Below are 17,683 nucleotides of genomic sequence, written 5' to 3'. Positions count from 1 at the left end.
ACTGAACTTGCCAGTTAAGTTTTGTTTACACATTACAGAGTCAATTGATCCCAGCTTCATTAACTAAATTCCACCATTATTCCCACTGCAATTTAATCACAAAATCAATGCAACGCTTTGACCCTTTGAACTACGGGATCTTGCAGGAATTAGCCGATTTCATCCTATCTATTACAGATTACTAATTTACACTACGGAGATATCCATTGACGAAACAATGTCTTATGATTGAAATCGTTGAGTGTGAGGGTAATTGCTCTACTAAAGCGTTTGTGCTCAAAATGAAAAAAGGCACAAGAAAATCTTTTATGTTCCCCCAGAGCACTTGAATTCCTCAGTTTAAAAGGGTTGACACCCTTGTTATCGAGTTTGTTGCTCGATATAGGGTACATCCTTGAACCCTCTTTCCCTCTATTAGTTTGTGATTTTTGGCACAATTTTGAGGGGCCCAAAAAGGGGACCAACGTAAGCAACAGTACAGGACCTGTCACCCAACAAGCTGAAGTACGAAACTTCGCGCTCGGCGCAAGTTGAATCAATATATGGCCCCGCACATGGGGCGCAGGCTTACGAACTCCCTGGTGGGACACGGACGTTCAGTTGAATTGGGAGCGCGGAAATTACGGTGCCCCCTTTTCCTGGCTACGACACTTTTCGTATAGTAGACGTGACACACTTCTCAACTCCGCGTTATCCTTCTTCCATGCATATCAACCGCGGGAGCATTGCAATCCGGAAACCTTAAGTCTAATCGTCAAAGCATTAGATTGTTTAGCATTGTGTCACGTGCTTAGGTTTGAGCGGTAAATCGCATTTTCGGCACGGGTATATAAGCGGTACGATGGGGGATCTGAAGTTCACAATTTCGTACTTTAGTGAGTGTTTGTAAGTGAACCCGAAGGAATATATGTTAATAATGAATAAATAAAGCGAGTAAGTGCAGGGTGAAATTTCGAGTGAGGGCAGGAGTTTTTTATTTGGTCGATACATATCGGGATTAGTTTAATTGGTCGTGAAATGTGCCGTTCATGGTTGGATGGGCCTTCACACGCTGGTTCAATAACGGCGCAAATATTTACCACCGACATGTCCATTAGGGAAAACGAGTAATTATGCCACATTCATAAAAATGCAAAAAACCACCTTTAATGCAACCATTATGCACTGAAAAGTATGCAAATTTAATGAGAAAATAATCGTTCCGTCATCACCGGTCATTATCCAAAGAAAGGAGTACAACTTCCTTACATTTTGGTGTACCTACACAACACTCCGAACAATAAGAATTAAAATCGATTGCTTTATATCAATGATAAAATTATCGCGCCCTGAAATCACGGAAACTCTCAGAGAAACAGACAAGTATGAGGAAATTGCTTTGAATAAATATTATTGTGAAATCTATCTAGAATGGGATATATACGTAATGTCTAAAATAGCAATCTCATATTCTCTGTATTAAATCTGCTGCATCCAGGAAGAGAAAATCGATTTCAATCTTACCCTTGAGACTTATAGTCAGTTGTAAATTGGTCAAATTGAGGGTGAATGCTCTCATGATCTTTCAGAAGATGAAATATATGGCACTAACGCACACCTGGAATCCTTGGAAAGGATCTTTCTTTCCAGATAATTTTCTGGTAGATTTCAAAACAGAACCATTTCATCCGCTTAGGCGAAATCTTCTGAGCTAGGTGAAAATTTTGGATTTTGTTAGTCTTTCCTCGCATACAATTTTTAGTAGATTGTAAGGCGAGAAGGTGGCAAATCCTTAAGAAGAACCGTTCCACTAGTAAAAATTTTCCGAATTTCAAGAAAGTTAATTTGAAGAGTAACTTCCGGTAGATTTAGAGATAAATTCTATGAGCCTAGTGGAAGCTTTCTGAGCTTTGCAAGTCTTTCTCTACCGACAATATTTGTTACAACTCAAATCAAGAAAGTCTTCTAATCATGCTATATTCTGTCAATAGAAATGTATAGTGAGCCAATTTCAAAACTTTGAATTGCCTATAACTCTGAAGATTGATTTTTTTAGAACATTCAAAATCCGTTTCAACAGAATGGAGGAAGAATCAGTTTAATAGTGGTAGCAACTTTCTATGTGTACTGCTAAGGGAAGTAGCTACCTCAGCTCTCAAATTTTCAATTGCAATACCTATCATGTGATAGGATCATTTTAAAAGTCTTTGTAAACTGCATATAAAAAAAACTAGTTTCAGTAAAAAATTTCATTTTTGAGGAGTTACAACAATTTTAATGCAGAAATATCACATTTAAAAAATTCACAAAAAAAGTTCCAAATGTTCACTGTTTTTTCCAAACACAAAAATAGTCGGAACTCAACTTCTCTCACTTTTTCAAATGTTTCAAGAGTAATGGACTGACATACTTCGGTAATTCGAAGCTGTAAATCTTGCAAATTGACTGGCTTGGTTTTATAAGCTACTGATTTGATGTGGCCTCAAAAAAAAATCGAGAGCTGTTAAATCCAGTGATCGCGGTGGCCACTTTATTTCTCCCTTGTGATTAATTCATCTTCCTGGATAATTGATTTGGTTTGTAGAGCGTAATGCGGTGGAGTACCATCCAATAGAAGATGTAAATAATTTTCATTTAATTGCAGGTCGTTATTGATAGAGTTGGAGTACCTATCCCTCTTACGGGCACACGTAGAAACTTGTAACCCCTATTAAACTGGTTTCTCCTTCATTCTTTCGAAACGGTTTTTCAATGTTCTGAAAAATTTCAATCTTCGGAGTTAGAAGCAATTTAAAGTTTTGAAATTGACACACTGAATATTAATAAAAATTAAGAGAATAGAAATACTTGTTAAGCGTAGAGGAAATTTTCTAAACTGCCAAAATCTTTTGCCTTCAGGAAAAGTTTCTCTACGAATAATTTCTAGCAAATTTCGAGGTAAAAAACTAATAAATTACTTAAGACCAAGCATTAAATAATGAGTGATAAGTCTTCTGAGCTTTGATAATTTTTCTCTACAGGCAATACTTGATACACTTTCAATAAAAATCATCTTCTCAACCTGCTCTATTGTCTCTACAGACAATTTTTGCTGGATTTCGTATCAAGAAAATAGAATTTGTCTTTAAGCGAAAGCAAATTTTCTGAACTGCCAGAATCTTTTGCCATCAAATGAGTTTCTCTATAGACAATTTCTGGCAGATTCGGAGGCAAAAAAACAGCAAGTTGTTGAAGGTCGACATTCAGTGAAAGAGTAACAAATTTTCTAAGGGTTAATCGTCTTCCTCTGCAACCCATATTTAATACACTTGAAATTAAAGAAGTGTTGTGAACCTGCTATTAGCAGAAAGTGTAAAAACGTTTTGAGCGTAGGCACTCCTGAAGTGTCATAATCTTTTGACCTCTGAAGTCGTTCACTGCTAGTGGTAACTCTTTGAGAACAAAAGTTCCATGAAAAGGAAGAAATCTTCTGGGCTTTGTTAGTGTATCTCGTTGGAAAATATTCATTAAACTTACTAATAAGAAATTTGGTGATGATCGAAAAGAAAAGTCGTCTCAAAGGAAGTTCAATGAAAAATATTCTCCATAAAAGAAGTCTTCTGTAAGCTCTCTAGGAAATTTCCAGGTCTCTTTATTCACCCAATTTTCTGATAACCTTTTAAATTTAAACGATGGAAGAATCGTCTTCAAAACCTTAATCCCACTCTTTACAGGGATTTCAATGGAATCTGCCAAAGTACTGAGAATTCCATTAAGCAAATCTATGAAGTTTTTTCCCCAATTTACTCCACTAAATTATCCAGGCCGTCTCTGGGTAATAAGCCTAATAATTTTCGAGATGGCAGATCCGCATCCCAATTTATATTCAAGGGGCGTAAAACTACGCCATCCTAGTTCACATCGGCGCCATCAATGCTAAATGACAACGCAAATATTCTGGAACGGTAAATATTCCGGACTCGGCTTTAACAGTTTTTCAAATTTAAAACGCCGGCAAGTTAATTTGTTTTGTTTATTAGGGCCTGGTTTCACCAACAAAGTTACCCGAAAATTTATTCCGGAGATAAATACTCACAGATGAGGCCTAATTCTCAAGACCAAAGGGAAAACTTCTGGATTCCCGAAAAGAGCGCTATATCCCCATACCAACTTCTGGTCACGTATTTCATAGCGAGGGTTAAGCTTGTTATCACTTTAGTGCAACTTAAATAAAACATCTTGTATCTCTGACATATATGCAGTCTTTGCAAGTTATACTAGTAAAAGAGAGGTCATATGGAAATTACTTATATAGAAATTGAGAATAGAGGTAGTTTTGCAGAGCGTTCACCCCTGGAATAAGGAATAATTTAGAATCGTGAACCTGGATCGATTGCGCCTCTGGGAAGCCGATTGCTTTGCCCTTAATACAGAGGCGGAAAGTTTACCAGAATTAGATCTGTTAACATTTTCTCAATAGAGATTGAAATTGCTCGACTCGATGATTAGGGAATGAAGGGGGTTGGTCTGGAAATGACGAAGAAACTCCTTTGTTTCTTCCGCAGCAAGGGATGATTAACCAAGAGATAATTTAATTAATTACGTCCATTAAGCGTGCAAAAATAATTATAAAACGGTGCAAGTTCATTTGTCTGTGAAAGCCTTCTCTTGCATTTCGCAGTGTTGCCTTAGGGGTAGCGTAATTATTGTTGGTAATAAGAGAACTAAAGCTTGTCATCCAGGGTTTTACAAAGGTCTGCGTTTCCCTAAATTATGACTGTCAGATACATGAATTTAAAAAACAGTTTCATACAATTTTACCTACATTGGGATGTGCCCGGAAGTGCTGCTTTGCGCCTGCCAAATTTTTGAATACTACTTTGTTTTTGCCTCTAAATTATTCAGTATTTTATGTCCAGGGGTGAGTGCTCTAAAGCCAATAATACCAGCTAGATGATATATCCAGGTCAATTAGACCACAGTTCGATCATTCAAAGAGGGATGTTTCCGTTCCCTCCGAGGAGATATTTGAAAAATAAGTTTTCTCTCTTTTAAACGTAAAGATAAACCCTGATTAGCTCCTACGATAAAATCATACTGTATAAATAACCAGCATAACGTTCCACAGAGCAAAATACATATTTCATTTCGTGCAGATTATCTGGACAATTTGTTATTTCCCTCAACCTCGGGTATGTAAATTCTTGCGCTTTTTTGTGACCCCATTTACCGGATTCATTTACATATTGAATAAAAAATACAATAGAATAATCGATCTATATAATTACACCTAATCATGCGAAACTAGTAATTAAATTGTAGAGTAATCTCAGATATTTTAGGATATTTGACAATGCTGTGCATGCTTGTGAAAACAAGTACTAAGGCCGAAGTTGCAATTTCTAAGTTTAATCAAAATTGGAGGTATTTTCGTTTTCGTGAAACTCTGTTTTAAGATAAATATTATTGAATTTATTTAGCGGGTTTATGTCTAAAGAACATGAAGAATTTTAAGCATAAAGCAACTGAAAAACCTTAATAATTTGTTCGCGTACGCCAATTTGTTTTTGCAATGATCGGGGGCGTGCAGAGAAGGTTGAGAAAGAGAAAAATTGGATAGAAAAAAAATCTCTCTTTTGTGTTCTCAATTTTTTGCCAATTTCAAGATAACAGACTCCAATGAACGATGTATATTGACTACTTTCAGAAACTTTTAATAAATTATTGAAATTCGCAAACTAAATTGTCAATAACAATCAGGGATGTTTCCTGAAAGGTCGAGAAAAGGATAGATTAAATTAAGGAAAATCTCTTTCATGTCTTCAATTTTCTGCAGGTTTGAAGATGTGGCACGTCAGTAAATGCTGTATATTGAGCTCTCTAAAATGCTTAATAATAATTTAAAGAAATTCAAAATTTTAACTGAAATAATCGGGATTGTGCAGCGACGGTTGACAAAAGAAGAAATTAAACTGAAAAAAATATCAATTTCCTGGTCCTCAATTTTTCGTACATTTGAAGACATCATATGCGAATGAATGATGTATACAGGGAAAGACGGTGCCTGAAAATGAAAGGTCCTCGCCTTGAATTTTCAAGGCTCCAAGGCTTCCAAGGTAGGCTCCAAAGTATCCCTCAAAATTTCGTGCAGGAACCACTTTCACGTCTTTCTTTTTCTTTTTTTTTCTAATTTCTCCTGCGAATTTTGCGTATCAATTCTCGAATAATTTGTGGAAAGTCATAAACCAATTTACAAAATAAACATTATCTGCTAAAATTCGCAAGTTCTCAAACATTCCAAACAACGCTCCAAATGGAATCCAAAATGTGCATCTCCCTGATGAGGTATATGAATTTGCAAATCAACGTGCAGAAAGGCAGAAAACGTCGGTTGTCGGGTGCGAATGGGAAATTTAAAAAAACAGAAAATTCGAATCGCCCTTTAGTTTGCATATTACCAGTTATATTGCCGGAGGAGAGCGAAACTCTTTGAAACTTTATTCAAGAATCAAAGCGAAAATTCTTATTAATATAACTCATCATAAGCTGACAACACGGCTTATAGCCGCGTAAATGCTAATTTTCAAGCTAGATTAGAAGGGAGAATGTGTGTGATGATAATTTATTAAGGGCTTGACCTAGCTTCGGCTGCTCGCTACATACACAGTAATAAATTATTTACGACTCTGTACTTGTATTATGAACTATCCGGAATATGAACAACCAAAGATCGATCTATTATTCCTCGAGAAATACCCTTCTTTTCTCCCTTTTCTGCGATTTAACATATGTACTATTATCAACGAAAATCCCTTTTGCCATGATACTAATGGACAGGATCGTATCGACGATGATCGATTGAAGGCCCTAGGACAGTTCTAATGGCATTTTTCCCGAGACAACTTATCATAATCACAATTTCCAACATCGTACATAAATCAATTCGTTTAGGTCCAAAAGTTCGTGGTTATGTTTATAGGAATTCAGCCGACTTCAAAAGATATTAAACGGTAGAAATGGAATTTATTCCCTGGGAGATCGGTTATTGAAAGGGAAATCCACCCCTGCCAAAGGGGATTAAATATAGATTTGTTGTCGCTGCGTATTAACTTTATATGTTGTTAGACACGTGCTAATGATGCTTTAGGGCGTAATTTCTATCCAAGAACCTTCACACAGGGATAGCAGACACAGAGCTTTTATTGCCAAATAGATGTAATTTTAAACTCGCTTATGATTCTAAATGTGAAATGTGCCGAGAATTAATTTCCAGAATTCAAACAGAGAATGGCGTGTCTTTCAGCAATAATTTTCGTGAGAGGTGTCGATTACGCCTAACCTTCATTAAAAGTGTATAAGTAAACACTTCATGCTGCTTCGCTCTATTGTGGCTCTAACAATAAAGCGCCAGCTACCTTTTTTTTTAACTTATAGAATTTTTATTTTTGTGAGGTGCTATTATAAACTAAATTACAAAAGGTAACGTGACAGAGTTATACAACGTAATACGAATACTTGTGATACCCTTAATGATTCGTAATTGAGACAATGGCCGCATTCAGCAGGGGTACAAAAATTTCGTAGCTTTTTGAAATTTGGATCAAAAATAACGATCAGCTCCCATTTAACTTTGTTTGAAAGGTAGCGCGCTATTCAGCAGACCTCCCAACAGTTGCACAACTGTAGACTCTACTGAACCCGACCAATTTCGCCTACGTAGAGACCAATAACGATTTAAACATTTCGCGATAAACGAAAGCTTATCTCCCACTTTGTCCCGAATTGTATTAATGTTAAGGGTAGCTTTATACACAGTTTAATTAAAATGTCCCTAATAAGTTTCAAGCAGGTGCTATTTAGATATGAATTCTAATTATCAAGTTAATTGTGTCTTAATGACTGGTTCTGGTAATTTCGTTCCAGTTGTAAATTGGATGGCATGTCTCCGTATTAATTTCGTCGTATTCATTAAGCACGAAAATTTGAAGGGCAACAAAAAGTAAGCGGGTGCGTCCCTGAAGCTTTCGGAACAATTAAAATTTTTGATGGGTTGTTTTGACCTGGATTAATGCTTTGGAGTTTTGAAAACACAGTTTGAGATTTTTTTTCTTGTCAGGCACTTTCAAAATAACGAAGACAGGTATCAAACTGGTCTCATACAAGGTGTCCTAACTAAAATTTGCATAGCAAAAAAATTTCTGATTTTGTCTAACTGTGGGAAAAATACTAAAATGTGTCAACTTGAGGAAGGAGCAAATTTTATTTTAATTTCGAAGTAATTTCTGTGTCCTTCTAGCGTCTAGAGACACTTGAATTCTTTCCCAATCATATAGGTAGTCTTTAGAAAAACCAATTGCTCAAACTTAAAAAAATTACATGGTTGAATAGCGAATGGAAGCGGCTTCAAAATGATGTGTCACTCTTGCCAATTAAAGTTTTTGAAGGAGTGACTCTAGACGCAAGAGCAATACAGAAATTACTTCCAAACCAAGATAAAATTTGGTCCTCCTCTAGTTAAAATTGACATATTTTAGCATTTTTCTCACATTTGGACGAAATCAGAGATTTCAACGGGTGCAAATATTAATTGGGACACCCTGTATATTGGAAACTGAGGGACATGTTGCAAGCAATAAAGCGATAACTACCAGTTAACAATTAGCTAAAGTAAGGAATAAGGCAGCTACATGAACACCTGCGTAATTGGCAGAGACGTTTTGATAGAGATTTAGTTCAAGTTCATTTTAACGTAATGATTGACCTGCACTTTAAATTGCTTCACGTGTAGTGAAGCAGGGAGTTGAAGACCTAACACTAATAGTAGTAGTAATGCTAGAGCGGCGGGGAAGCCCTGCGATTGGACTTTTAAGGGTTTTTCGGTCTTCAATCCGCCCTTTTTCACTCAATGTAGACACCATCCTCCTTCGTAAAACCACCCGTCCTGTTTTTTAAAGGACAGTTTGTTATTCCATTTAAGAGTTGGAAGGTCCTAAAGGAGAAAGGCGGTTCCGAAAACTCTATGATTAGGCCCGCGATTCACTTGACCAAACGTTGTAATGTAAAGATGCGTATTCAGTGGGCAAAAGAATGTCCAAGAAACTTCGAACTCCGAATAATGAAACTCATTCAGTCGCAATTTTTTATTTCTTTTTGAAATCGCAGTCGGAACGAATTATCTTCATTTCCAAGTCCGCTGGTCGTCACATTTGCTACGTGTTGTTGGCCACGTCTTTGATCTGCTACACTGAATTAATATAACTCATATGCATATTTGATCCATAAACGTGTGACAAAATCATCGCAGCATAAATTTGCATAATTGTTGTGGAATTACTAAAACACAAAATCGAAGAGAAGTAAAAAAGACGAAGAAGAGAGTGAGCGTCAATATTTTACCAAAGTCAAGACAATATAGGGGATTGGCTTTTTTATAAATTTGAGAAGGACCAACTGGGGAGAATTAATTTATACTTTATACGTAATTACTAAATTTGAAGCAAAAATTCAAAGCGAATTCTGTCAACACCGAGCAGCAAATCTTTTGATATTATTGGCCTCGGAGCGAATGGCAGCGCAAGCGAATAAAACATAAAATTTTCATTCTCTCAGAGAGTGGCTCTTAGTGATCCAATCAGTATCGGTTTTTTGAACGAACACAAAGAGATTCAAGCAGCTTTTTAGTAAACGTGAACGACGTACATGTATGTATCGAACAAGAGGAACGAATGGCTACCAAATAGCATGTGACTATGAAATCTCTTAAGTTGATTGATTTATGCAGGATGTCCCAGAAACATTCATACAAATGAATATTTGGTACTAGAAAGTGAGGAAATGGATGGAATGGTGATTCAGCTAAACTGGTCTTATACAGAAGTTGTTTTTTTTTCATTCTACAGGGTGTCAAAGTAATTTTTTTAATTCCGTAAATCGAGAATAAAGCTCACAGTTTTTGATTTACAAACTTGAAATTGTTCCTAGGGTTTTTATTGTTTTAAGCTAGGCGACGGTATCTGCCGAGAGACAAAAAATAGATCTAACTTCAATCAGTGCCGATAACTTCAGTATCTTTAAGACTTCTACACAAAAACATATTTTAAGTCTCCAAACAACATTTTTTGTACGTTGAGAAGGCTTTGGTTATTGTTTCTGGTTGTATTTGCATCTTCTGGAAAAGTTGCAAAAAATCTACTAGACTTAAATCGGGACTTTGTAGTGGCCGTCAATGGTTACTACTCTGGCTAATCAATTCATTTATGTGGAAAATTCATATTCTAGAATTTCCTTACACATATAGGGTGATGAGCTGGAGCGCTATCCTGCATAAATCAAAAATATTGTCTCAAAGCTAAAGGATATTCTTCAAAACTAGAGCTAAGTCGTTTCTCAAGAAGTTCAAATACCGTTCCCCAGTCGGTTTTGTCGGAAGTGAAACTGGTCCCAATATCTGTATTTTAAAAAATTGCCAATGCATATTGGCCATCATTCTGGCCCATGTGTCTAATGCATCCGAGTCACATGGGATTCTTCCTAAACTTTGGAAAAGTACATTTATTGCACAAATCCCTTAAAAGAGGTGACAAATCAATTATAGAGATATAGCAAAGTCAAACTTTTTCAAAAGATTTAACCGTACTACGTGATACATTATTGTAATAAAAAAAATCTGAATTAAAAATTTGAAAATCCAAGATGGCGCCTGTAAAAGTAGACAAGCTTGATGATGGTTGTTGAAAATAGAAACGTCGGATTTCAAATGTGACATTGCCACATTATAGAAGAGAAAAAGTTGCAATAACGAAGTTTCAATCTTCGGGTTATCTCGCCAAATGAATTGAGGTAAAAATTAATACGATTTTCCCAGATTTTAGTTTTCTCGGATTCCTCCGAAAGCTATATTTCTATAAATCGACAATTTTTCCCCACGAACCAGCACCATTTGAGTAAATGGTAATATGGTAATGGAGTAAGTAACCGGAGGTTATCTAAACTAATAGAGGTGGATTGCAAACTAGGGTGGCACAAAGAGAAATTTGCTTTCCGGATCCGAAAGCAAAACGAAGAGCATCCCATTTTATGGTAATTATTTTCCGGGTCGTTATTGCTCCGGGAACTATCGGCCAAACCAGCGAGCCTTCCTTCTACAATTACGAAATTCCTGATGTAATTAAAGCTTCAAACGTTGCCGCAGGAATAATTGCCGTTATGAGGATGTTTGAGTTGGCCAAACCCGATTAAAAGCTGACAAATACAAACTAACATGACCTGTAAAGCTCTCGCACGAGATTGAATTAAACATTAACAATAAACCAGTAGAAATATGGTTAAACTGGCACTGCAAACGCGGCATTTAATGGAGTGGAAACTTGTAGGAGAAACGGCAAGACCGAGCCTCATTAGTGCTAACATAAAGCACCTGATTTCTCTCTCTGACACGGTTCTGCAAGATCCATTTATTCGGACTAACCGCTAAAGTTTCGGTAAAGGAACAGTAAAACGAAATCAATTTTATCTCGTAATTTATTTGTAGAAAAAGCTCATTTTCTTAACAACCTTTATGGCATTTCGCAAAACGCAGCTCGAGGCTGTTGCATGCGAACCAACTAAAGTATGGAACTTTTGCGTTATTCTTCTCTTTACAAATCCCTTAATGGGAAAATCCAGATGTTCCAAGCTGGATAAGTAACGTCGGAGCGCGAGCCGGATAATATCCAGTTATGTGTACTAAGGTTTGGATTTATCTGAACTAATTTCCAGGGAAAATTGATTCAATGATATCAAATTCTATCAAATCAATCACGCCATCGGGGTATTTTAAAGGTCCTGCTTATTAAGAATGCAAACCAGGTAAAAGTCAATATGGCACGAAAGACGCAAATCCTTATAGCTACTGCTAGCGACGGGAACTAGGTCAGACAGGAAAAAAGCTCAGTCTCAAACAAGAAATTCTATCAGAAGGAAAGCCCTACTTTACGGCCCGATTTATAACTTATTTAAGAGATTTGGTCTTTAGCATTAAATTCAGTTTTCGGTCAATTGTCGTGCATGCAATAAATCGGAAAATTTCTAGTTTGCAGGCATGATTAATTAAGTCGAGATTTTGCTTAATTGCTAATCGTACCAGAATAATGGCAAGCGCTGAAACGCTCCCTTGACAACCCTAAAAGGGAATTCTGTGTGGCAGGATTGCTCAGGAAATTGTAAATTTAGTTTGGTCAATTCGAGTACAGATTTGTAATGTATGACGCTTTATATGTGTTAGTTTGAGTTATCCACCCTTAGAGTGATTTTTTTCTTTGCGGTAGACTAGAAGTGAAGTAACTTACCGTCCAGAGAATCCCTTAGTCAACGTGCCTCTGTTAATTGCGGAGGTACTTCAAACCTGCCCTTATTTCCACTGTTGGCTAGGCTTTTATTTCAATTTTTCGCTGATTTATTAACTGGCAGCTGTCGCTCTCTAACTGAGAATTGAAGAATCGGTCCTAATGAATTTTTGAATTTAATTCTCAAGTTACTTATTCCTTCATTTGATCTTCAATAAGCTTTTAATTAAGTCAAAGAAGGAATAAAAAACAGTCGTCTTAAAAGAACCTTTTCAAATGCCATATTAATTATCACCAATAAAGTACTGTAATTCTATGTTTATTTCCCTCTCGTTATAAAATTTTTATTTAGAGCGTTATTTTCTGAACAGTTTGGCCACCGAAGCTTTTTAATTTAAAGGGCTCAATGTCGGCCGAAACGGATATTAGAGGAAAAGATTAAAGTTTGCGTAGCATTTTATAGCAGGATTTAATATGGGACCTATTAGAACCATAATTCAGCATTCCATTGCCTTTAGGGTCGTTTGTTAAGGTTGAAAATTGCGGACCTGATCGGACTAAACGTCCTCAAATCCCAAAATTGCCAACGTAAACCTATGCGGAAGACGTTGTGACCCAAATCTTCTTAGACAGTTAACTAAGGGACGCTATGATTCTGTTACGAAGATTTATTGTGGCAATATACCAATTAAATTGGGCAAACAGGTTTTAATTTTCTGACTTAAACTTGTTATTCTTCAGGAAAATGTTCCATGAGAATGACGTGAAAGCAACGTGAGAATAATAAATCCGAACTTATTTTTACAGAATTTTAAATTTTAAAAAAATCGGTTAATTTAGATCAAAGAAGTGTGAGTCATTCTTTCAAAGATTATGCACAAAATTAATGCGCGTTATACTGTAACGGACCATGTCCCATTTCGCATTTATCACGTTATAAAGCAGATTCATTTGCGACAGAAACACGTAACAAAATTGCTTTTTCTCTGTAGAGCGGTAAAGAGGAGGAATTACTTAAAATTTTTCTCTCAAGCCTCAGTTAAGAGTCATTAGTGATCCCCTGCCTTTTTAATAACATGAAACTGTAAGTAGAACTGTTTAGCTAGCTAACGAAGAAAAGTACGTCATGCTTTCAAAGATTATGCCCGACTAAAGATACGCGAGTAATGTTTAACCAATTATGCCGGGATCCGTATTTATTATGCTACAAATCAGATTAATTTGCTCCCAAAACACACAACAAAACTGATTTTTTATATAAAGAGATAAAGGCTAAGAATGTTGATGTTTTTTAAAAATTCTCACGAGGCCTACTTGCGAATCGGCAGCGATCCCCTGATAATAACATAAAATTGAAAATAGAGCTGTTCGTCTTCTTTATAAAAAATCTTAGTCATACTTTCAAAAGTTACGCTCAGATAAAAATTTGCGAGTCATAATTTAACAGATTATGTCCGGAGTTGCTTTATCATCTCAGAAAATAAATTTAATCAGGTATTTTCACGGTAACCGATGAAGATAAAAAAGTTCCATGTGGAAACAAAGTATTACAGCTTCCGCAACTTAGTATATAAAACATCAAAAGTAATCTTTTCCTTAAAGATAATCACTGGAAAATAGATAGCTGTGGCAGTGCGTGTTCGAGCCTCATTAACTCCGTTGTGGGAAATTGTCTACCGGCGGATTGATGTAATTTGAATCTGTTGTCGGAAGCGCACGCCGTGTGCCGGATACCTTTAAATAAGGACCCATAATGGGCCAGTTTTTCCGGATTGCTTACTTTAAGTTTAGTTCAGCGAGAAGTGCAGGGATTTCCGGCAAAATCTGTGGTAAAATGGACGGACACGAGTAAGATTATCAGAAGTAGATAACTTGAATTTAAAAGATCTGTAGTGACTTCGACTATTCAGAGTGAAGTGATTTTCAATGGCCCGAGGGCTATATTTTTTTAACCTTCGGTTCATTGTAACCTATATTGTAGTGAATAGGCCCTAATATAGGGACATAATTCACCCCCATGACAGACAAATACTATTAGCTGAACCTGAACATTCCATTTTGGTCCGAAATCCTCTTTGTCGAGGATCATTTTGTGGCAATTCTGCACGAAATCAATCGGATGCCGATTCGAGGTTCACCTTCCTGCACGTTCCTGTAAACTACCCCTAAGTTTACTTAAGGCTTGTATTGTAAGAGAATTTATATTGAAAATCCGGTTTCTGTTGAAATTGTTTGCGGTGATGTATGTAAACAACTGGAAAAATCCTTCGGACTAATAAAATATTAGGCGAAAAGTTAGAGATCGAAATCAATGGACTTATAAATGGATCGTTGTGCTATAAAACGGAATTTATGCGACCGGAACTCCGGAAAGCTTCAAAACTGGATATTAACGCTCAGTCTTTTATCCTGCAGTGTCTGTGGAAATAAATGAGTTCTGACTGCTGAAAAATTTGAATAAATTCTTTATACCGGTCCGGGGATTGGGAAAAAGTCGAACTCTCGAATTTATCCACTTTATGACGATTGCTTTAGGCGGAAAATATCGATATTTTCGAAAGGAACGAGATCGATGATGGATATTTTTAGGTGTCCAAAATCTGTGAGCAAACACAACGGTCGTCACGATTATTAATTCTATTACTGTGACAAATCTAGATGTAATCTAGCGCGAGGTTTCTATGTTGAACCGGAGTTAGAAATTTGACGGAGATTAATGATATATCCGTCCATTAGTTAAATTCTGCCAGTACCCACGTAGCCATCCAAAACTTTTAATGGGTCACTTCGTTTTAAAACAGGCCCTTTTAAGTCAGGCCGAGAGATTTATTATTGAATCAAGATTTAGTGCGTTTGAAAGTCGATGTAAATCGTTTGTGATTACTTGGTTGATTAATTGTTCAAAAATTCTTTAAAAACTTTCAAAATGTTCTGTTCAAACTCGCACTCGTACGTTTGTTTAAGCCGGGAAGCCACGTCAACAAATACGGCGTTATTTACTTTTTACCCACTACTGTTTATATTCACTGAAATACAACGCTGATTTCTATCGTCACGTGTTACAGCAACGCATATAAAACTTTATTATCATGGCTTTGCACACTTTTATAGGGCCCGAATTCATGGCTTGTACGGTCGTGTAAAACAAGAAACTACATTCTGGAATGTAAATGTTTTCGCCAATAAATCCGAACAATGAATCTACAATTTATTTCGAATTATACTTCTATACAATGTGTCCCATTTAAAACGTGTATACTTGAATTTTGTTAGACGGAAAATGTGTCTTGTCTGTCAAAAAAATGAATATACGGGGTAGTTCAAACGCGCTGCTCGCCATTGCGATCTCGAAAACCACAAAAGATACGAGGTCACTTAGATTGGGGAAAAGTTGCGCATTTTCGAGATTTGTTAAATGTCGTTTTAAAATTTGCAAAATTCCGATCACTTCCGAAGATAATCGAAAAAAAAGCGAAATTTCCTCAAATCGCTTTCATTTTTTTAAAAGTTATATGAAAAGATGTTTTAAAATAAATTTCACTTTCTCATGAGCACTTTTGCTCCCTTATAAGATGGCGTCATTAGATTTTAAATACAACGTTTCAGAATTTGTGAACCATCATCATCTTCATTTTTTTTAATACGGACCTGATTTTTTTTGGCACTTATGGAAAACCTTTGATTTTCTGAATTAAATGACGTATCACGCTTCTAGTGAAAAAAAAAAGATAAATAAAATAGTGGAACACTACTCAGACACAAGTCTTATCGTGGAAACAATAAACTAAGTCTCCATAAGACAGTCAGTTTTGAGACGCGAAAGCCTGTTGAATAGTTTTGTAACGCTTACAAAACTATTAACAGCGTACTGAATTTGAAAACACATATTACGAATTACAAAAATGAAGAATATCAGGACATATTGCGACTTTATTTCATGCACCACAGAAATTCTGTGCGAGTCAATGAAGCATATCTTCAAGAATATTCTGAAAGACGGCAACCACATTATTCACATTGTAGCCGGGAGGAAAGAATTTGGTAGAATTTGGGGCATTTAGTTTGTTGTTCTCACGCTAACATTTATGTCGGAGTAGTGGTTCATTATTTTATTTATTAAAAATGTATTTTGCACTATTAAGTTTGTTTTTATTACAAGTGTGACATCATTTAATTCATAAAATCAAAGTCTTTCCAAAAATGCAAACAAAATTTAAGTCCATATTTAAAAAAATGAAATTGATGATGGTTCTCAAATTCCGAAACGTTATATTCAAAATCTAATGACGCCATTTTAGATAGGAGCAAAGTGCTCAAAAGGAAATGTAGTTCATTTTAAAAAATCTTTTCAAATAACTTAAAAACAAATAAAAGTCATTTATAGGAATTTAGTTTTTTTTTCGATTATCTTCGGAAATAATCGGAATTTTCCGAATTTTAGATCCCAATAGTGAGCAAAGAATTTGAATTACCTTATAGATTTTCCAAAAAAGATGGGAAACTGTTTTTTGATTTTTTTTGTCACAACAAATTTTATATGCTGTAGTTTAATTTTCACAAAACTACATAAAAATCTGCCCAATTGTGCAAACCGATAGTATTTCAATTTTTCTTGGTCTCATTCAGCGTAGCGGTGGACTTTGGTCCTCTCACCTCTGGGCAAGGATCTTCCTTGTTTACCCATGTGAGGTCCTTCTTGACGAGCCGTGAAGCTGATTCACTGAATTATCATCATGCACTAAAGTTACAACACAATTTAATGCTTAAAGTGCATAATGACAGTCAGTAATTTTGACCATATACCGTCTGTCCTAGATAAGGATGAACAGCATGGGGATCTCGAAAACTGTAATAGATGCAAAATCGCTTATATTAGGAAAAAGTCATGCAATTTAAAACAAATTAATAATCTGTTTTTATAGTTGCCAAATTCCAAATAGTTGGGAAGATATCCGGAAAAAAACGAATTTGACGGTTTTCGATTTTACAAATAACTCTTGAATGATTACATTTAGAGGAATAAAAATTTTACGTTATTAAGACACTTTTTTGAGAACTTCGTAGCAGTGTTGTTAATTTTCTTGTTAAGTTCTTCCTTTCGGAAATAAATTGTTAAATTTTTTATTTTCATATGAACACATTATCGAATATTTACATTTTTAAAACCGTCATAAAATCCCTTTTCAACCATGTATTACATTTGGTATTTTTTTCATAAACTCTATGAGTTATAGACATTAAAACATTTTTTGATAAGTTTACTATGATTTTGACTTATAGCAATGGTACACAATAAATAAATATAGAAATAAATGCTATAGAATCATAAAAATATTTTTAAGCTGTAAAAGCTTAAATTTTTTTGCCGTGTCTATAATTATATTTACTTATGCATATTTTTA

At 35.7% G+C, this 17,683-nt stretch overlaps 1 protein-coding gene across 5 annotated transcripts in view; it reads left to right on the top strand.

The window, feature by feature from the left end:
- The window catches only part of unc-13, an 89,570-nt gene that overhangs the window by 33,929 nt on the left and 37,958 nt on the right, over window positions 1-17,683 (top strand). Inside the window, exon 1 of one of the 5 annotated variants that reach the window (XM_066398392.1) lies at window positions 641-933. The exons of the other annotated variants lie outside the window; for them this stretch is intronic. The gene's annotated coding sequence lies outside the window, so the exon portion shown is untranslated. Of the gene's footprint in view, window positions 1-640; window positions 934-17,683 lie in introns of those variants that run through there. 5 annotated transcript variants of the gene reach the window in all.

Source organism: Euwallacea similis, chromosome 17 (genome assembly GCF_039881205.1).
Source record: "Euwallacea similis isolate ESF13 chromosome 17, ESF131.1, whole genome shotgun sequence".
NCBI classification, from domain to species: Eukaryota; Metazoa; Arthropoda; class Insecta; order Coleoptera; family Curculionidae; genus Euwallacea; species Euwallacea similis.
Note: the sequence above shows the minus strand (reverse complement) of the source record. Positions and strands in the feature narration are given on the sequence as shown.